The sequence below is a fragment of the Bos mutus genome, chromosome 21 (assembly GCF_027580195.1).
Source record: "Bos mutus isolate GX-2022 chromosome 21, NWIPB_WYAK_1.1, whole genome shotgun sequence".
Taxonomy (NCBI): domain Eukaryota; kingdom Metazoa; phylum Chordata; class Mammalia; order Artiodactyla; family Bovidae; genus Bos; species Bos mutus.
In genome coordinates this window covers 7,082,873-7,105,158 of record NC_091637.1, presented here as the reverse complement: position 1 = coordinate 7,105,158, position 22,286 = coordinate 7,082,873, and the positions used below count along the sequence as shown (strand labels likewise).

At 41.0% G+C, this 22,286-nt stretch overlaps 1 long non-coding RNA gene across 1 annotated transcript; it reads right to left on the bottom strand.

The window, feature by feature from the left end:
- Positions 1 to 16,707: 16,707 nt before the first annotated feature.
- On the bottom strand, positions 16,708 to 19,636 carry LOC138984334 (uncharacterized). The gene is made up of 3 exons (XR_011461577.1): positions 19,489 to 19,636; positions 17,945 to 18,012; positions 16,708 to 16,855 (listed from the first exon to the last, which is right to left on the bottom strand). It is a non-coding gene; the product is annotated as an uncharacterized lncRNA (long non-coding RNA).
- Positions 19,637 to 22,286: the final 2,650 nt, after the last annotated feature.

Here is a 22,286-nt window from a genome sequence, read left to right as displayed (position 1 = left end):
TTCCTTCTGTTGGAGAATTCTATCAGAAACCAAAATCTAGGCACTGGGTGCGCGTGTTGCTACTGGGGTGTCATTGCTTCCAGGCCCCCTCAGTTGACAGAACAAGGAAATATATGTGTGTGTACCAACTTGGGTATTCACATGGACTGGGTCTAGATTAAACCAAGCAAGAACTAATAGTAAAGTCTCATACTGAATCGCCAGATCGAGTCCATTAGCACATGGGTCACTCTGACCTCCTGCCCTGCTCCAGCAGTGACGGACCTGGCTCTCACCATCTGCCATCCAACTATTCACTGTTCCATTTATAATTTATTTTTTAAATGAAAGCTATAGGGAAAGGTTGCAACTTATTACAACATCCAGACCAAAGGTACAGATTAGTTACAGAGCAGACATCTGAAGGGCAAGATGCTGCATGCCATGATGCATTCAGGGCACAGACTTTCTGTTGGTGCCTTGTACCTTTCCAGGGGACCATCTTGGAAACATGGGCAAAATGTCCTTTCAAAACGAGTCCCACTTGGGAAGGATGAAAACCACCAAAGCACACCTGGAGAGATTCTTGACAATTAGGCAAGGGTGGGTGCTAACGAGAAAAGCAAGATTGAAAACATTTATTTCAACTGCAATTCTTACCTCCTTTGGAATAATGGATTCCTTTGAGACTCGGAAGGGCTGTGGACCCTCAACCCAGGAAGACATTCGCATAGCTCAAGCAGCATGAAAAACTGCCCCACGGTGGGGAAACCTCACCTTTGAGCCCCTGTGTGCACGTCATACTTGTGGGTACGATATGAACGTCAAGTTCATTTGCTTGTTTTTCAGTAGGGAGGAGTGAGCAAGTGAGCTCACGTGGAAGCTGCATTGTTTGAGCCTGGCTATTTTCAGGATGGGCCAAGCTCTTGCCTTCCAGCTGCAGGCCTGGGATCTGTGACATTTATAGCAAATTCCCATTTACAGCAAGTGGCAAATGACACCAATTTTCTGTGGAAATAAACTTTTTTTTATTTTAAAATAAATCTGTTTGATTTTTAATAAAATCACTTCGAAAAAACATATGAAGTAATATTTGGGAACTAAAGTTTTGGAAACAAGTACAAAGAGATGGTACCTTGAGTCTAATGAAAAGTGTACATGCTTTGGAACCAGAAGGGTTTGGGTTCAAACCCCCTCTTTGCAAATTTGCCAGCTGTGGGATCTTGGCTGTAGGTGAAACTTGTCCTGTCTGTATAAAATTTGGCATGTCCACCAGTGTTCCTCCAAGTATATATTCTATAGCACCCCCATGAGAATCAGCTGGAGTTCTTGTAAAATGGAAATTTCCAGGCTGCCACCCAAGAACTTTTATCATCGGATAGAATCCCAGGGGGCAAAATGTAGAAACCTGCATTTTAATAAGGGCTCCCAATGATTTGTATGATGTTCTGAAAGCTGTGGAGGGGACGAAATAAGCTGAAATAGGAAAAGCACTTGGCGCACAGGAGCAGGAAGGACACTGTTGTTCTGAACTGCCGACTCTCTGAACATCACCTCCCAAGGGACCCCAAAGGCCTTGCTTAGGACCGTCATGGACAGCTATGCAGGTTGTACACCACACAAGTCTAGCACTTGGCACCCTGGAATTGTGTGGTACATAAATTGTATGTTCATGCATGACCTTCTTCTCAGAAGCTCAGCTGATCTAGACCCTTTTGTTTCTCGTTTTGAGCTTGTTTCTCTCAGCCTTCCGTATAACGCTTAGCTTTACAGCTGCCTTTTGATGAATTCCTTCACTGATCAGGGGGCCTAGAATTCGATTTCACTCTGTACAGTCAAGAAACTTGACAGGGTGAGTGGCCAGTGACTGCTCTGCTCCCTTCTCCCAGGCATTTCTCGGTTGTGTTCCTGGGGTTTGTGGGGTGCCGTAGAGTTGCTCTGTGGCTGAGAAGCTCAGTCTGTCAAGATATGACCAATTCCCTATCCAAGCTCTGCTTTCTGCTTCAAGCTGTTTTATGGGTTGGATTTTGGCTCAGCAGTTCATTTGGAAAGAATAATTCCACTACTTTAAAAAAAAGTTTGAAAATCACTGCCTGTTACAAGATACCCCCAAAGAAATGGTGCCATGTGGCTGGCAATGAGGTGGAGAGTAGGGGTGGGCAGGGGCAGCCTCGAGTCCATGGGTGGAGGCAGAGGCCAAGCCGGGGGTCCATAGGGCTCCCTAGATGCGAAGTAGCCAAGGTCCACGTGGCAGAAGTAAAAACCGTTTCTAGGGAGCATCCATTACCAGAGGAGGAAATCTTTGAGACCCCCGAGGCCACCCTGCCCTGCCCATGGGAAAATTGATCAAGTCCAAAGACCACAGCCAAGAAAGGGCTCCAGAGTCAACACTGAAGGCCCAAGGGAGAAGGGCAAAGGGCAGTTTCCCTTGTTCTGGGGACACCAGCCTATGGGGGTGAGAGTGAATGAGGGGAGAAGGGTCTGGACATTTTCCGCAGGAACCAGAGCTCCCCTCTGCCCCTCCTGGATCTGCAGCACCTGGAGCTCAGAGATGTTTCCTCCAGCTCCAAAGTTTGACATTTGCAACACAGACATTAAATTTTTCTTAAACATTTCCTCTTGGTTCATGACTGTGACAGTAGAAAAAAATGTATGCAACAGAAAAAAAAAAGATGATATGTTGACTATTGTTATAAATGTCATCCTGTTCACCTGCTTATCATGGATCTGCTGCCACCGGACTGCTGCTTGCTTCTTGCTTTTCAGTGGGTCACCGATCGGGGAGTGGGGGGTGTTCATTCCACTTTTGTAGCTCTGCACCAGGCTTTTCTCTTGATTTACTGATTTATTCTCTCTTTTTTTTTTATCCAATTCCCATCCCTCTCCATAGCCATTTTTATTACCATAAAGGTAGGCAGCAAATGTTACATTTCGTATACAATTGAAAAGCTAGAGTATAGTGAAAGACACATATAACATTACAGCAGCGGCTGGGGCGGGGGTCCACTTAATAAAAGTTATGGACATTCTCCCCGGAAAAATCTGTCTCTATTCAATAATACAATTCTGCAGTTTCTGGGGTTCAAGGACTCCTAAGGTGCTATGTGAACACTCTTTGAACTGCAAGTCCATTATCCCTGTGATATAAGAAAATTGTGAGAATTAGGAAAGTATTTGAAATGCAGACTCCTAAATGGACTGCATCTTTTATTCTTTTCAAAGCCATAAAAATAAGTTTTACTGGGACAACAAATTGCCATGAAACAAATTTTACATCAAAGAACAGATAATGACCATTTGTAATTAGTGTAACATAACATTGCTTTCATAGTAGTAGCTTCCTCTAGAAGAGGAGCCAGGGAGCTTACCCTTGCAGAGTGCTTACTTGGGGCGGCTTTGCACCTGATGTAACATCTCCTTTCCCTTAACTGACAGTGATGGTCACTACCACGCGACTTTGACAGATGGGGAAACTACAGCGTAAGGAGAGGGTAGGAGGGTTCCCCAAGCGATAATGTTCCAGTGTTAAAAGTTCTGCTTTAACCAGACACAGAGAACCTTTACCACTTACACTACTTACAATATACTACTTACAAAATGAATTTATTTAGCAAAGGATCATTAACATTTTTCCGTGGATGAATTTGAATTCAACCTCATTACAGTAACATTTTTAAATAGTAGATTGAGGGTTTCCTGTGCCATTTCTGATTACACCATTAGGTTCCTTTGTCTCCTGTCCTTGGGTTTCATTTGGAAAGGAGTTAAAAAACAGAAACAAAACATCTTTCATCTCCCCCTCACCCCTCACCCCTTGAGCACTGCTCAGTCCACCAAGCCTTGCATGTCTCAGGAACAAGTCGCCCTGTGTCCCGGAGATGGGGTAGGTTGTTCATCTCCGCACCCTCAGACCCCTCTTACCAACCGCACTCCTTGCAAAGGATTTGCGGGCAGCGTTGGGTCACTCCTTCCATCGGTGTTACTCAAGGCCACGTGTGCACATGTGAGGCACTCAGTAAAATGTCTGCTCAACTGAGCTAAATTCCTACTTTCTTCAATTGGGGAAATTTTTAATGCAGGAGAGAAAAGGAGAAAAGTTTTGACAAGACACATTACCCATGAGCCAGGATTTGCAGCCAATGATAAGATTTTCTCATTTTTGCCTGAGAATCTTCATTTTGCTTAAATAAAACTTACAAAGAGCTTTCATTCTCTTCCTGCCTACTGCAGAGAAAGTGGTGATTATTATTTTGGAATGTATCTTTCCAATCTATACTTTTGTACTTTTACTACTGAGTAATGCTTAATATTATTTTACACGATTTAAAACATTTTACTTTTTCTACTTTTTAAATGTAAACATCTTGCTTTTTAAGTGTAATATATGTGTTCAAGATCTATTTACATTGGCACATGCATGTTTGTGTCTGTGTGTGTGTGCTCTTTGCAACCCGTGGACTATATAGCCCACCAGGCTCCTCTGTCCACAGAATTTTCCAGGCAAGAATACAGGAGCAGATTATTTCCTATTCTAGGGCATCTTCATGACCCAGGGATCGGACCCACGTCTCTTGCATCTCCTGCATTGGCAGGCAGATTCTTTGACCACTGTACCACCTGGAAAGCCCACGTTGGCACACGTAGATCTAGTTGATTTGTCTTAGTTACTATGTAACATCCCACGATTTCTGTACACCACGTTTTCCTTACTTGTTCCCAAGTGAAAGGCATTCAGGGGCCCCCTGCCCTGACAAACAATGCTGTAATGAACATCCGTATTACAACTCTGGTTACATTTTGTACAAATTACTAAACATACCATTGCAAATAGGGGAAGGATGTTGGTAGAACAGGAGGTCATGCTGGCTCATATGTGATTTTTCCCAACATGTTAATTCTGAAGCACTTGAAAGAGAAAGTCTTAGCAATGAATACAGACCTGAGCTGAAAATCTACAGAAATATCTTTTGCAGATAACGACAGGAGTGCAGATGGAGGAATCAGAAGCTCTCCCCCTTGTATTAAAACCATAGAGTAATGAAGAAGGCTATCCTCAGAGTCATATTTTAAATGTTTATGAGAATGCTCTCTGCTAAAGGACAGCCACACTCAGCGGTCCGGGAAGGAAAGAGCCTGATAGGACAGATGTCTGGGACTCCAGGAGCAAATGCCAGCAGTGTATTAACTGTCCTGTATTTGTTATGATTTTAAAAAATTTGCTTTTGTTTTTGTTAGTTCTTGTGTGACCAATTCCACAGTTTTTGAGTGATCTTCCCGAACACTGTTTTCCTCATAAAACTTGCTATTTTTAGTGGAGGAATTTGCACTTATTTCCTTAAGTGCAAGTTTCTCAAGAGTACACACTAGCAGTAGAATTGCTGGGTCACAGGAGATGTACATTTTCAACTATTTGAGATTTCCCCAAATTACCCTTTAAAATGACTTCACCAATCTACACTTCCATCAACAGAGAAGAGTCCTGATTTCCCTGCTTCAGTGCTATTACCTGATGCTGTTAAACTTGGCTTTTAGCAGCATCATGGGTATAAAATGCTTTCTCATGGTTGTTTTAATTTGCAGCCCCCTGGCTGCTAGTGAAGTCAATCATATTTTTAGATGCTTCTTGTCCATTCTGCTTTCCTCTCCTGGTTATTACCAGTTCAACACTTTGTCAGTTTTTAAGCTGAACTGTTTGTCTTTTTTTTATTAACTTTTAGGAATTCTTTATGCATTCTAGATATGAATCTTTTGCCTATTAAATTTCTACTTTTACATCCCCTTCCCAATGTCCCCACTGTCTGTATGTCTATTTTTTTATATGTCTGTTCCACCATAAAAACACTGCATTTTTTTTTTTCTGGAATACATCCTAGGTAACTGTGATTTTAGATTATACAGTTAGCTTGTACAGCTAGAAAAATTTGAAGTTCAGGTGTTTGTAAAGATTCTTTTTCTCCTCTCCACATGCTATGCATTCTCCTGTTTCTAGAACCTTCTCTGTCTACATAAGCATTTCCAAAGCAGACAACAAGAGATAACCCCTGTCCTGAAAACTGTGGGCCAGATTTACTTTGTTTGCCAAGTCAATTAGAAAAAAATTTTGTGGAAAAACTTCAGAAGGGTTAAACATCATGTTTGAGTTGGATTCCTTGTAGATGTCTTAAACTTGTGAGAAAACAGTATACTTTATTAAATCCCATGATTCTTATTGTTAAACTATTCAAACCATAAGCAATCAATCATGCTTTTCTGATGAGTTACCTAAGAAAAATTTCCTTAAACAGAATTGCATTTCAGACTAAATTTTAAAAGTGGCAATCTGGTTTTTTTAAATTAGATACCTAACTTTAAAAAAAGCCAGTCTGCCTGCAACTGAAAACTTCATGTGTGGAAATGTGAGGAAAAGATCTAAGTATTGGCAAAAGATTGCAATAAAGCAAATGATGTGGTTTTCTCAGGGGTGCTTTTGCAACTTGAAGCATTCCAAAAAGAGTTAGTGATCACAAAGTTTCTTTTAGCATCTAGCCTTGAAATACTTGGCATATGTAGAGCTCTTACGGATATTTGGATAAATTAAATTTATATTGACATTTTCTAAAGTTGGCATAAGTTTCTAGCTGGTGTGGGCACATGTCGAACCCAGAACATTTTGAGGCAATCAATTTTACAACTGATAGATATCAACATCAAACTGTTCCTTCCTATACTATATTCCTAAAAGCTGAGTCACACTGAGGTTTAAAATATGCCATTTTTTCCGGATAAAAAGCAGCAGTTTCCTCAAAAATTAATCACAGAATTACCATCTGAGCCAGCAACTCCTCTGCTAGGTATATACCCAAAGAATTGAAACCAGAGTCTTGAACAAATATTTGTACACCAGCATTACTCACAATGCCCAAAAGGTGGAAACAATTCAAGTGTCCATCAAGAGATGGATGGATAAACAAAATTTGGTATATCCTTACAATATATTATCTAGCTTTTTAAAGGAGGGAAATCGTGACACATGGTGCAACATGGATGAACCGTGAAAACATGGTAAGTGAAACAAACCAGATACAAAAGGGGAAATATTGCATGATTTCACTTAAATAAAACACCTACAATAGGGCAATCCACAGAGACAGAAAATAGATCAGAGGTTTTCAGAGGCTGAGAAAAGAGGGGAAGGAGGAGTTATTGTTTCGTGGGTACAGAGTTTCTGTTTGAAGAAGACGCAAAAGTTTTTGGAAATAGTGGTGATAATTAAATAACATGTGGATGTAATTAATGTCACTAAATTGTATACATAAAGATAGTTAAAATGGCAAAATTTATGGAATGTATATTTTACCATAATAAAAGAAAGCTTTAAAAGGCAATTACTTCAAGCCCCTCCCCCAATAAAGCAAAAATACTTATTAAAGAAAGCTTGGAAAACCTATAAAGTAAAATAAAATTAAAGCCACTTGCTATCTCAGCGTGCAGTGATAATGAACCTGAATAATGAGCTGTGCATTTTGTCCCCTGGTCATAGGTGTATGCATGCAGATATGCACCCAGCATCAGGCGGTACAGGACCAAGCTTTTCTCAGTTCTAACAATCAGTAGCATCCATTCTCATCTGTGAACCTTATTTAAATCAATCAACTATTGTTGGATATATAATGTGTTTTCAGTACTTTCTCAATTTTAAATAATCTTGTAATGGACATTCTTGTCATACATTTTATGAACATTTCATTATTTCCTTAGGATAAATTCTTCAAAGCAAAATTACTGGGTCAAAGCATATGAACTTTAAAAACAAATCTTCTAATGCACATGTACTATTCGCCTTGCAGGAATTTTATTGCATTTTGTGACTTCATTGCGTCTTCTCCAACAGTGAGTGTCACAATTGATAAAAGTCTCTAAAATTAATGAAAATAAATTCCCTATAAAGGATGTGATTCTAAAACTATTAGGCTAATGATAGTTTTGGTACAGAAAAGAAAAGAACGAAGAAATCAATAGAGATCTGGTATATTAGAATGATTAGCCATTCTCTGCCACTCTTATCTGGATGGAGTCACCCTTCGGGCTCTGCTTGCTGGGGAAGTTACACCTGGTGCTGCCCGCCCACCTGCCAAGACCCCTCCAACCATGCCTAGGAGCTCATGACTCCTCCAGCCACACCTAAGTGCTCCCTTTCCAGTTTCTTTATCGTTGCTCCTGCCTTTCGTTTGGCCATGAAATGCTTTTCCCCACCCACTTCCTCAACTACAGAGTCATTTATTCCTCGAGGTGCATCTCTAATGAACCTCTGAGAGCCTGAGGTGGAGCAAGCTGGGACCTAAGGAAGAGGAAATACCAAAGGTATAAAGGCAGCTCACAGATGGGCAGGAAGAGGCGAGGTCCTTCTCAGGTAAGGCTGCCCATGCACAGACTGCCATCTGAAGCCATGGCGGTTGCGGGACAGTGAGGATTCTGGGTCTGTGCAGGAGGTTAGCTGGCAGTGAAGTGGGTTGTGCCCTCTATCTTGAGAGCGCAGAAGGAGAAGCAGGACAGACTTGGCAGACAGCCCCAATGCCCGGAATATGGTGACTTTGGACCGAGTGCTCAATTCTTGAATTGCACTCAGATTTTAAAATATAAAAAATACTGTCTCCAGGTATTAATGAAGCAGTCACATGGGTTCGTGTCATACCTTAACCTTTACCTGTGTGATCTAGTTTTTAGAATTTGTTTTGAGCCTCAGAACTAATGTGTGAAATTGGTAATGCACGCATTGTCATTCCTTTCCACCCTGCTTTATACGTGCAGACTCGGAGAGTCCTGGAAAACTGAACAGAACAGCAACTCACACCCAGGACTTCTGGCCCCAGGTCCCGAGCATTCTACCAAGTTGCTCTTCCAAAAACGTAGCCACTCTGTCAGATCTGTGACTTTTCTGATGTGAAAGTGTCATGTCAAAATGCAACGTATACAAAAAACTAATGGCAGAGAGCGTTTCCATTCAAATGACCCTTCTGAAAAGAGCATAAGACATTTTCCCTTTCTGAAAGTAAGGGGTTAAAATGCACAGAGATGCTGTGTGACAATGTTGTAGATGCTCTAAGAATGAAAAGTGTGAATGGTATTTGTTTTTAAAAATACCATTTATCCTAAACAATGTGTTATTAAATGTATAAAGATATTTAAAATGTATTTTTATGACACACACACAACTTTATAAAAAGGTGGAAGAATGGTACAGTTTCTGATTGAAATTTTTTGTTTTATTTTTAAAGCAAAATATCAGAAAGATATTTAACTAAATATCGTGTTAGCTGATACCAGAAACAACAACATAGACACTGGATAGTTATAACCATCCATAAGTCAAAAGAGATTTGGTTTTCAGATTGCTTGAATAACACATAATTCTTCTTTGAGCAATTTTTGCTCAAGGAAAAAGGTCCCCAGGAGTTGAATTAGAGAAGTAGAAAAGATCCTTGATCCGAGATAATTTTCTTTTGCTTAGTTCCCCCAATAGGGTAAACGTACTTCTGATTTCAGTAGCGGTCTTGCTAAGGTGTGATCTAAGAAATGCCTACCAAAAAGCACATGATTTCTGTATGAGTCAGGGTTTAAGAATGCATTCTTTCCTTTTCTATTTTTCAGCCTAAGATTTTTATTTTATTTATTAATAAAATAATTTTAAACAATATCCACCTCATTTGAGCAAATCTTCAATTATTTATATTATTTAAGCCTTTTTCTGATTTTTATCCATATTTTAATGGACTTCATATCATTATCCATAGTTTCATACATTTTATATACTTTTATGTTCTACTTTTTTCACTTTTAATTGTTTTTTTACAATTTTTCAATGTATCTGCAATCACCTTTAAATATTTCTGTTTTCTTGGAAAGCAGTAACTTTCCAACTTTCTTTAGTAGAATAATTCTTTTATCAGACAACATCCTGTATGGTTTGGTGGGATATCCACCCAGCCCAGAACTAACTACCATGATAGTTCATTTCAACATTTACGATTCCGCTTTCCCGTACAGTTAAGTTGTTTTCAGTGTTTGGAAATTTAAACAATGATATTAGTATCTTTACACATGACCTGTTAAAAACTAATTTTACTGGGATATATTCTGAGAGACAAATCTTTATGAGTGGAATAGTTTTTTTGTTTGTTTGCAATATGCATTATCAGATTTGTTTCCAGAGGAAACAAAGTAAATCTTATTGTCATCCACATACAAGAGTTCCCTGTTTCCCCAAAGCCCAGCTAGCAATACATTTTGTCATTCACTTTAAATTGGTGGGTGTGAAATGATGGCACACTGATTCAGTCTGAATTTGTTTAAATTTTAGAAAACGTGGTTGGCTCATCAGATGTTGATTTCCTATTGGTGTTTAATTTAAACCATCCATTTTCTTCAAATAGTTGTCTCTTGAGCACTGATGCTTGGTTCTGTTCTAATAAATTTATAAAAAGTTTTCATCTATTTTAGATAAGAAACATTTGCCTATCATTTGTTTGAAGTATTTTATACCTATAGAAGACTTCTGGAAATTGAATTCCACCAACCTACTTTCTCTGTTGCTTGAATCATCAAAATTATTTTCATACATAGTTCTATTCTGTTTTCTCCTAGTTTTCTTGTTATTATTACCATTATTAATTTACCATTTACTCCATTCACTTTTTATTATGATGTCTAGGTGTGAGTTAATTTTTCCTTCATTTTGATTCCTAATTATTCCCAAAGCATTCATTAAATAATCATTACCTCTCCATTTGCTTTGTTAATATTTATCATTTACCAAGTATATATAAGCTTGCGCCTACATTCTCTGTTGAGTTGAAATTTGTTTCTGTTTTTAAACCAAAATCATAAAGATTTTTATTTTCAAATTTATACTGTTGTGTGCTTTCTAAAATTTTTTGATAAGCATGCATTTTATTTGTTTTCAATATTTTACGAGGTCAAGTCTTTAAAAATTGTAATTACCAATCATGCATATTTATTTTTCAAACAAAAATTGGAATAATTTTTGTCATACTTTGATAAGTATTTTTATAGGCTTAATTGAAAATAAATCAGACCTAACAATTAACATGTGGAAAATATAGCCTTTTTTATATTCAATCACCCAATGTAGAATAGTTTTTTTCTTTACATCTCTTTTCTAAAATCAGCATTTTCTAGTTTTGTTTGCATGTCTTGAGGTAGGGTGATTCTAAAATATTATATATTTTTGCTGATATGGTGAATGGGACTGCCTCAAACCAATTACCAGATTCTTGCAGCCTTTTACTAGAAATGCTTTGGAGATTTGTGGAGTTCGTCTTTATCTGAACACTTTCATGAACTATCTTTTTATTTTCAATACTTTTAGTTGGAATCCTCAGTTTCTTCAGGTTCAACCTAAAATTCTGTTTTTCATTTTATAGTATTGACTCTTCAGTGCATTTTTGAAGCATTGTTAGGATAACAAGAATCTCCAAAGATATGCTAAATAATTTTAATAAAAAACAGCTTTGTTTTTGCTTGTTTTTAAATAGAAATCTTCAAAAATTTCTCTATTACAACTGGTAGGTTTTAGAAATATGATTTGTTAAAGGAGTATTTTCTGATTTCTGTTCTTAAGTTTTTACCAAAAAGAGCATTGAATGTTATCAAATATTTTAATCTTTTATGAAGGCCATGTGAATTTTGTACCTGAAGTTATTTAAATTGTGTATTTTATTCACAACTTTACATGCATGAAACTGGACATGTTTCTCCGATAAACCTTACCTGTTCATGCTAAAAATACTTTAAAAATAGGGTTATATTCTATTCACGGATATTTTCACATTTATAAGAATTGTGTCTCAAAGCAGTTATTTTTTTGTAGTGTTATCAGACTTAAGAACAGGATTTTTTTTCCTGCTAGAATAAGCTAAGAAATACTGAACTTAATTTTTTATGAGTTGTCCTTTTTTTATTTGAAAATCTGAAAAAAAATTTACGATTAACTCATATGTCATTATAGCAAGGAAATCAGTTTTTTGGCTAACAGCCTTCATTTCTTCCCTAGCAATCGGTCTGTTCATATTCTCCACCTCTTTTTATATTATTTAAACTTCTGTAACTCTGGTAAAATCATCCATTTTACTTTAGTGTCCAAACGCATCACCAATGTCATTGGACAAGACATTCCCTAACGATTTTTAGTCTTTTTTAATTGCTTTTAAATTCTTTCTAGTTTAACTGTGTTTCCTCACTGAATTTACTAGTGAAACTTAAACATTTTGTTTTTTCTTTTCAAAGTGAGAAATCTCTGCTGTCATATATCAGAGAATATTTCTTGTCGCATTTGTTTGCTTCTGCGTGTATTTTCCCCCCAGAGGTTTTGCTTGGTTCTTTTTCTAGAAGTATGTTTCTAGTTTTTGAAATTTTTCTTTGTTATTAATAAAGACCTTTAAGAAGTGAGTTTCCTGTACACATACCTGAGCTTTCAGTTCAAGGATTTGATGGGTACTACCTTTGTTTTCCATATTTGACAATGATTTGTAATTGTATTTCATATTTCTTCCCTGACCAGGTAACAGTTAAATTCTTTTTTTCATTGATATTGTCAGTTTTCAAATTTAAAATAAAATAGTAACATTTTAGGTATTTTTCCTTTACTGAAATTGCCTGTTATTTTTCTTTCTTGTGAAAGCTTTCCGTGTTCTGTGTTTTCCCTTTCAATTCACAGTATAAAATTCCTCTTTCAATTATTTAGTTATTAATTGCAGTTTTGCAAACTATTTCTTTTTTCCCCTACTATGTCTATTGTTATGACTAGATAAGGATTTCTGCTACCATTTTTATTTCAACTCCGTATTGTAGTTTTAAGTTTCTTTCACATACTTGTTGCAATGTGTTTTGGTTCATATAAAATGTAACACCTTTTGTTTTCATTATTTTGCCTTACATTGTCATATAATAAACTTATTTTTATTGCTTCATCCATTTTGTTCTGTATTCTGCTTTCATAATAGGTTTGATATTTTCTGACTCATCCAGTTATTTTTACCCTTTCCACATCTACTTTATCTTTATGTAGAGTATTCTTGGATCTTTTCTTACATATAACCTGAAATTTTTTAAAATAGGGAAATGTAACCCGTTGGCATATCCTCTTATAATTGTTATTTTTAACTTTTACTTAATTTTTATTTTATTTTTCTTACTATCTGTTTTTGTGTATATTTCTTTTTTGTCTCTTCACTTGGAAATCCGAGTCATACTTAAGCTTCCACAAATATTTGTAGTTTAATAAATAGATAGTAGTAACTGTTGAGAAAAATCGGACACTTAGAATTTTTCACTCTCCTCTTTCCCTTTTTTCCACTCCTCATAGCTTGCATATCTGAGAGAAATCATTTTTTAAAATGTTTGTACTTTTTTGTCAGTGACGCTGATTGCTTATTGCCATGATGCTGGAAATGCTATTTGCTGATGAGGTTATGGTTAGGGAGTTTGTGAAGTTTTCTGCCATCAAACCTAGTAGATAATTGGTAAAGATCTCCTTTTTGTTTTCTCTTTTTTTGAGGTTCCTTTTTCTCCCCCACCCCCTGACCCCGTTTCCTTTTAGGAGCACTGTAGTTTTCCACTGCGATGGGGAAGGTTACCGTCTCAACTGCTACATTTGATCACATTCTAATCTAAAGCACTTTTTCAAACAGCAAATCATTGCTGTTGATTACCTTTTAAATAAGAACAGGAATAGAATAGTGGCCTGCGTTCACCTCACACTTAGCACTGAGACAGCAGGGCAGCACCCCTTGTCCTGGGGATTGTAGAGTTAGTAGCTGGCTGCCTTTCTGTGCTGTCAGCCTCCGTGGGCCCTCTCCTGCTGGAAGGAGTGTGGACTTCAGAACTCAAACTGCAGCAGTGGCCCTGGGCTCGGCTTCTTAGCCTAAAAACAGACCTGGAAGAGTTGCTGAGGGTTGTCAAGCGGCCGACCTCTAGTGATGGTTCTGTTATCCCAGAGCTCCGTTCATTTATTTGTGCATCGATTGAACTAATTCTTTTTATATTTATAGCTTGGCTGTTATGTAACTGCCCCACACAGCGGAGATCCTTTTTTGGAATGAGATGTGGAATACTTTAAATACCTATGAAATCAAGTGTACACTCAACACTGCTTCAGTTTCCAGTCTCAGCTCTTAGATCAGTTCTGGAAATTCTATTCTCTCACAGCTGAAATGATGGTCTGGGGCACAAATTGTTTCCTTAGGAGTAACAGCATCAGAAGTGGCTCTCAATTGCTAACCTTTTGCCATGAGCCACCTCGCTATTAGTTTTGGAAAACCATACTTTTAACTGAGTCCCTTGCATTTTTTTTTCTTTCTTGATATTCCCAGAGAAATTCAGTCTTTCTTTAACACTTGCTTTTCCAGTTTATCCTTTATTTTAATGACTCAATATTCTGGAGTCCTGTCTCTCCACCCACCCCACTTCTATTCCCTCCACTCAACTTCTAGTCTTTTCTAGATTGTTCTGTTTAAAGCAGTAACTACTTTCGTGTTTTTAAAACTGCAACCAGATTCAGTGGTTGTTCTCTCCATCTGAGAAGGAAGGTTGGCTCTATCCTGGCTGTGATTCTTGTCATTGTTCTTTACTGGGGTGAGGAGGGCGAGGACAGAGGCTTTAACAGTTTTCCTGTTATTAACAGTGTGTGTTGAATAAGGTTTTCACATACGTTTAAAGTGTTTACTCTTCTTTATTTTACATGGCTCCTAAGGAGCTTTGTCTATTTCTCTCTCAAGCTTTAATACACTCACTTAGAGTCTCTGGAGGAGGCAATGGCACCCCACTCCAGTACTCTTGCCTGGAAAATCCCATGGATGGAGGAGCCTGGTAGGCTGCAATCCATGGGGTCGCTAAGAGTCGGACACAACTGAGCGACTTCACTTTCACTTTTCATGCATTGGAGAAGGAAATGGCAACCCACTCCAGTGTTCTTGCCTGGAGAATCCCAGGGACTGGGGAACCTGGTGGGCTGCCGTCTATGGGGTCGCACAGAGTCGGACACGACTGAAGTGACTTAGCAGTGACTTAGCATAGAGTCTCTAGATTTCTGATGTTTTAATTGGTATCTCAACGGTCTCAACAGAAAGGACTTACTTGATAGAACACCTTACCATCTGCTCCATCATCTACTGAGAACATTGGTCTTCCCTGATGGCTGACTTCACCAACAGAACCTGGGGAAAATGCAGACTACCTTGTCCATGACTGTAATTGACCTTGATCACAAAACATAACTAAATGTTCTCAACTATTGGGAAGGAAGACAAACATGAGAACACATTTCATTCTTTGATTCCTGTGAGCTCAGTGTTAAAAAGCTCTCTTAGACATCTTTTGATTTCTCAAGTTTGACCTTTCATTACCAATCATTTAAATATAACTCTGCTTCTCAGCGACCTCCTTCCATCTGGGTATGTAATTCCCTCTCTTATAGAGCCTCTTAGAACTTGTCAATACAGTTACATTTTGGGGGGAGAAGAACAAACACTCTGAAAAACAACAACAAAATCTTTCTTCAATAGACACTGGAAATGCTTTCACCACCACTAACGCCTGGCTGGACTTCCCTGGTGGCTCAGATGGTAAAGAATCTGCCTGCAATGCAAGAGATTCAATCCCTGGGTCAGGAAGATTCTCCTAGAGAAGGAAATGACAACCTACTCCTATATTCTTGCCTGGAGAATTCCCTGCAGCCCATGGGGTTGCAAAGAGTCAGACCCAACTGAGCAACTCACACACACACACACACAACACCTGCCGGTTGCCCAGATCTTTCACTTGTTCCTCCCTGTGTTTCTTAACCTCCTTCCCAGGAGTGCCCCGTGTGAGTAAATTCAAAACAACACATGCCCAGGGAGAGGCAGATCCCACCAGTGTGTCATTGTGAGAAAGAGGGGCACCCGCCGCCACCCCAGCAACAAAAGTGCCCACAAATCTGAGCAGAAGCACTGTGAGTTTGTTTTTTGTTTTTTTTTTTAAGCCTGAAATCAACATGCTGAGGATGGCAAAGGAAGTAAGGCCTCCTCTCATTCCTGTGAACAGAAAGGAAACTGTATCAATTACAGGAGAACTGTAATTGATAATGTGCAGTTAACACATACAACACCGCATTGGCTTGCTCTGGAAACAGAAAGCTGGATGCCACGCTAAATATTGTTAGCATTCCTATTTGCATCCCTGCAGTAAATAGTGTTATTACTATAAAGCTGAGCAAGCATCACATTTCTGACTGCCTCTCCTTCTCAACAGAGGATCTATAAATAGTGCCTGTGTAGCATTTAAACATTTCAAAGCATCACGTTTTTGTTAATACAAATGTGTGATTGGAGCCATTCATGCCCATAAATATTTTCCCTCACAATCTAAGCTCAACAGCCATGAGCCTTTCCCATCGCCCACCAACTACGGGACAATTTGTAAAATGCTGGCCATTCCCAGAGGGAAAACATGGTCACCAGCTGAGGAGCCGGGCGTGTACAATGTACCATTTCAACACCTCCTTCCCCACCTTCCTGAAGATTCAGCAAAAAAGACATCAGTATTTCCCAAAGTGAACAACCCTTGTCCCAAAAGATGTTTTTGCAAAAAGGGTTCTTTTAATAAATAAGTTTGGGAAGCACCACAAATTACTGCCCTCCACTAGGAGATTCAAGAACATCCAACATTTTTTCCACAAATATTTATTAAGCGTGTACCAAGGCCCAGGATCATTTGGGGACTAGACATTAAACAGGGGGAACAAATCAGATGGAGTCCCAAACCTTCAGGAAACCTGTAATTTGGTCTTAAATGAATGCATCGTACCGGATTCCCATGGCTGCTGTGACCACATGCTTGGTGGCTGAAACAACAGAAAGGTATTCTCTTGCAGTTCTGGAGGTCAGAAGCCTGAAACCAGTACCCCTGGGTCTCGATCAAGGCGTCCAGAGGCCATGCTCTCTGCAGGCTCTCAGGGGCACTCTCTCTCTCCAACGCTTTCCCATTCATGGTCTCAGCCCCCACGCTCCGCCTCTCTATTCATGCTGCCTCCTTCTCTTCCATCTGTGTCAAATCTCCTTCCACCTCCCATTTCTAAGGACTCTTGTGATTGCATGTAGGGCCCAATGGTCTCAAAATCCTTCATGTAATCACATAGGCACAAACCCTTTGACCATGCGCGTTTCCAACGGTTAGAACCATACATCTCTCGGGGCCATTATCCAACCTACTACAGGGAGAAATGGTTCCGAGATGTGCTGGGGGTAGCAACAGCTTTTCTGCTTTCATCCTGAACCCTGTATTTAAGAAACACCCGCCTCACCCAGAGAATCCTGACTGTCATCTCCCACTGTGGAAAATGCCAGTCCCGGGGCTGCCTGCTGCTGCAAGAGGGGAGAGCTATCCCGGTGTGCTCCCTTTGAGTGTTTTCCTCCCCACCGGGTTCAATAAACTCCCTGCAGCTGACCCTAGCTACATAGCAGGTTTGTTGCAAGCAGAAAGGACAGAGGACAGGGCTCGCTGGACGGGAGGGCTGGATGGTCACAGCCCTTCTCACACAGGGTTCCCACCCGTCCTCTGCCTTCGGCTCATCACAGCTCCCAGACCCTTCCCCCTCTTCCCTTAGAAGAGACCACATGATGGAGGCCTTTTCACAAGGAACTTTCTTTAAAATTACCAGAAAATAAAAGGGATGCAGAAGGAGCCAGTTCACCGAGCCCCAATTCTCAGTTGGCTGAAGCCTGGCTCCATCCCCAGCTCCCTGTTGTCGCCTGTGATTTCCAGCAGGTAGCCTCCTGGCTCCTCTTCCTCCAGGCCACACCTCAACTTCATTTTTCCTATTTCAAATATCTGACACTCTCTCTCACCTTCCTACTGAGCTCCAGGTTCTGGAAAGAACAAATCTCGTTTACTCCGTGTTTAACCATCCAACAGAAACGTGATGGACACTTACGGTATGCCAGGCAGGCACAACGCCTCCCATTTCATGCCAGGTCCCGTGGATCTGGCTCCCAGAACTTCCTACAGGAAAAAAGAAACCCTGAGATAAGTCTGAAGGCAGCACTTGAACTAAAGAAAGATTTTATGGAACTCCCAAGGCCCCCAAGCATTGCCAGCAGGAAAACTCATCTGACAACCTAAGTGGGATCAAGATCAGTACAGGTTTAAAAAATAAGCCTTCAGACAATTCTTGTAGAGTAGAAAGTTTCTCTGGTGTTCATCAAAAAATCACTAAGGGAGAAGGAAATTTTCCTGGAGATGCTCTGGAAGCTTCCAGATTTCCATCAGAAATCAAGTCCTAGCTGTCAGGTGAGGGGAGGGCAAACCCAGTGATTGGCAGGGCTGTGGGCCAACAGGGCACTGTAAAGCAGGAAAGTCTGAAGTCCCAGCGTTCCGGTGGCAAGTAGCAACAAAGGGCAGCGAGCCTTCAGGCTCAACCAATGCAAATTTCTCTCTTGAGCCCAGGAGCTCCTCCTTAATGGGAGAGCTTCTAATTTATAAAATTGCTAACATAGTATTATGTAATTGATACCATTATATCATTGAGATTAGCTTCTATGGTATATAATTGATAATGTGCTGATTATAAGTGTCACTGATAGCACTGACATAATACTGATAATTTGTAATGCTGGTAAGAGGGGTCTAGACAGTCTTCTAGCTGCTGAGTGACAGCAATGAACAGATGATTTCCAGCCTTCATGGAGCTAACAGGTAATGTGACGAGGCCAATAGTCAGCATGTGCTTAGTCACTCACTCATTTCTGACTCTGTGACCCATGGATGGTAGCCCACCAGGCTCCTCTGTCCGTGGGGATTCTCCAGGCAAGAATCCTGGAGTGGGTTGCCGTGCCCTCCTCCAGGGGATCTTCCCTACCCAAGGATTGAACCAAGTCTCCTTCACTGCAGGCAGATTCTTTACCAGCTGAGCCTCCAGGGAAGCCCAAGGATAAGCGTATAAACAAACACTCGAGCACCTTCTCTCTCCTCCTCTAGCTCAGTAAGCCCTCCCCTTGGGCACCCAGGAGTCAGGAGGAGAACCACAGAGGGGGCAGCCGGGGCTGTGTGGTCAACAGAAGACGGGGCAGCACAGGGAGTAAACTTGTTCAAGCAAAACCATATTTGGCTACGCTGGGATTTACAGTTGCAGGCACTCCAGCGTGGCCCAGTTCATAGAACGCTCCCATCGGCCCCAAGAGTAAAGTATCCTCCCGTGTGTTATCCCCCTTTCAGAGACAGAAGTTCAAGACCCGAGCTCGCTCTAGGTTGTAGAGCCTGCACTGGAACTTGGTCCTCTCTCAATCTGGTGCCACCCCACTGCACTCACCTAGAAGGAAGGAGATGGTCCCATCCCAGTGGGGTTAAAGAGCTCAGCCACAGGGACCGAATACAGCACAAAAGGAAAGCTGCTTCAACGCAGGATTCCTTTCCTCAGTGCGCGCTTTGCTGGGGTGAGGAGTTGGGGATCTCATCTCACAGACTCTGCACTCTGCCCACCTTATGTGATCTTCAGAATAGCCGCAGGTCAAATGGCCGCTCGGACCTTCACCACCTTATTTGATTCTGACTCTGAGCGAGGCAGGAGGAGCCCACGGCCACTCTTGGGCTGGACGCGGGAATTTTTACATCTGTTTCTCAAGCTGTCCTGGGCCGTCATGCTGGTGTGTAGGGAACAGGCAACCTCTGTTGACACAGCTGTAGACAATTCTTGAAATGGGGCCCTGGTAACTGTTTACAGGGCAACGGTCAATAGTGTATTTAAAACATTTTTTTTTTTTTTTTAGTTTATAGGATATACTGACAGATAATAACAAAGCTACTGCGCTTTCTCCTGCATCAACCAATCAATCACAAAATAGTCACCGATAATAATCAAATAAGACTATTTCGCAGCACTTTTTCTACAATGAAGTGATCATTGCTACTTTTTCACACTATCAGATTACATGGATGTGTTGACAAGCACTGTACCTTCCCCGCTCCTGGCCAGCAGGGGCAATTTTGGGGGTGTGCAAGGGAATTCAATCATGTGCCCAGTGGAGCCCTCCCTGGAACAGAGTGGAGAGTGTGCCTGGACTCCCCGGCCTTCTCCCAACACCCAGGAGAGATGTCTGAGCAGGGACCCCCTGCAAGCTACCTACGCTCCAGCTTAACATAGAAAAAGGCCCTCCTCTTGGCCAAGTTCAGGAAAGGTTCTGGTAGCCACTGTTCAGGAACCCTAAAGCAGAGGTCAGGATATCCTGGAACTTGGGAAGGCCACTCAAGATGAGGATTGAAAGCCATCACCAGGAACCAGGCCGGACGACTCACAAGAGGACCAGAGCTTCCTAAGGAGCAAATATCACTGTTTGCTTTGTGATCAATGTGAGATCGTAGTAGAGCTAGCCTGACAAACGATAAAATGCCTCTTCCCTTTGCCTCTTTCTTTCTGTACCCTTTCTTCTCCATTGACTTTCTTCTAAATTTTTTATTATTTTTGTAAAGGGATACCTACTCACAGTAAAATATTCAAAGAATGTATTAAAGTGCAAAGGAAAAAAACCAAAGTGCTCAAAATCTAACCACCTAGGAGGTAACTTTCTGTAGCAATCTGTGTGAGGCGTGTGTGTGTGTGATTTCTAGTACTTCTATCAGAATGAAGCCTCAGATCGTCAGTTTACAGCACGCTTAATGCCTCTGTGTCACCAGCACCCAGCTGCTGCCCCTTCCCACAGACCAGACCAAGCCACAAGCGCTGCCTGGTTTCAGATCCCCGGGGAACTTCAGGTTCAAACTGTCATTAAACAACCAAGATCCTAAACAGAAACCTTGTGACAGCCATGTTCCCCTAAACTGGAATTGCAAAAAATAGCCCACACACTGCAATTTAATTGCCATCCCTGCCTCTACCAGCTCCTCTCCAAATTGCCCAGGGCCCCTGTGCTCCTGAGTCCTGGCCCACAGCCCAGCAGCCTGCAGGAACCACCTGGACAGCTTTGTCACTGCTGAGGCGGGGCTCCGGCTCCAGGAGGTGGACTTAATTGGCCCAGGTGAGGCATCAAGGCATATATAATATATACTATATTATGTTATGTTAGATTAGATTATTCTAGATTAGATTGTTGTTGTTCAGTCACTCAGTCATATCCAACTCCTTGTGACCCCATGAACTGCAGCACCCCAGGCTTCCCTGTCCTTCACTGTCTCCTGGAGCTTGCTCAAAGTCACGTCCATTCAGTCAGTGATGCCATCCAACCATCTCACCCTCAGTCGCCCTTTTCTCCTCCTGCCTTCAATCGTTCCAGTGTAACAGTCTTTTCCAGTGAGTGAGCTCTTTGCATCAGGTGGCCAAAGTACTGGAGCTTCAGCTTCAGCATCAGTCCTTCCAATGAATATTCAGGGTTTATTTCCTTTAGGATGGACTGGTTCGATCTCCTGGTAGTCCAAGGGACTCTTAAGAGTCTTTTCCAATACCGCCATTTAAAAGCATCAGTTCTTTGGGGCTGAGATGATCTTAATATTCAACCAAGGATGAACACCTCTAGTCTAGGACCATCTTCAGCCACACAAAGGCACTGCAAGCAGAACTTCATCCCAACCCACTTGACCCCTCAATGACCTTCATGAGACTGGACAGACTGTCACACGCGTGTCACCGTAATGAAAACCGGGGCTCCAAGAGCTGGAGGTCGTGTGTTCAGACTGTGTCCAGATGGTGGCGGGACGTACGTTCACTGGTTTTCTCAGCGCTGGGCCGGGTCAGGGGCGCCAGCCAAGTTCTCACGGGTCAGAGGCAGCACCAGCCCTGAGTCAGCCCTGCCTCTGTGCCCTCTGCCCCGATCATCTGCAGTGGGGCCGCGGGCTGGGGCTCAGCTGGCAGGTCATGGGGCCAGCATCTTAGGGTGCACAGGAGGGAAACCAGGTAGGTACAGAAATAAGCCTGCTCAGCCACAGACTCACTCTGGAAGCTCATGCAGAAGGCAGGGGGTCAGAGGGGACTGTCTTGCCCTGAAACAGGCACAGGAGCAGAGGACATAGCTACCTATATTACTGAACATTGTTTTATTATTAACATTTTTCAAATATACAGAAAAGTAGAGAGAATGGAATATATTACCTTTTTAAATAATTGTGGTGTCAAATGAAGATGTTTTAAAAAAAAGCACTTGAAGCATATTTATTTCTAAACCATTAGCAATTGAAGTTAATAACGATGCCTCCATTAATTTTATTTCCTCTGACTTTTATTTCCCTTGTCTAGAGTTCTCAGAATGGAAGCTCCATGAGGGCAGCAGTTTCTGTCCCTTTAAGTCACC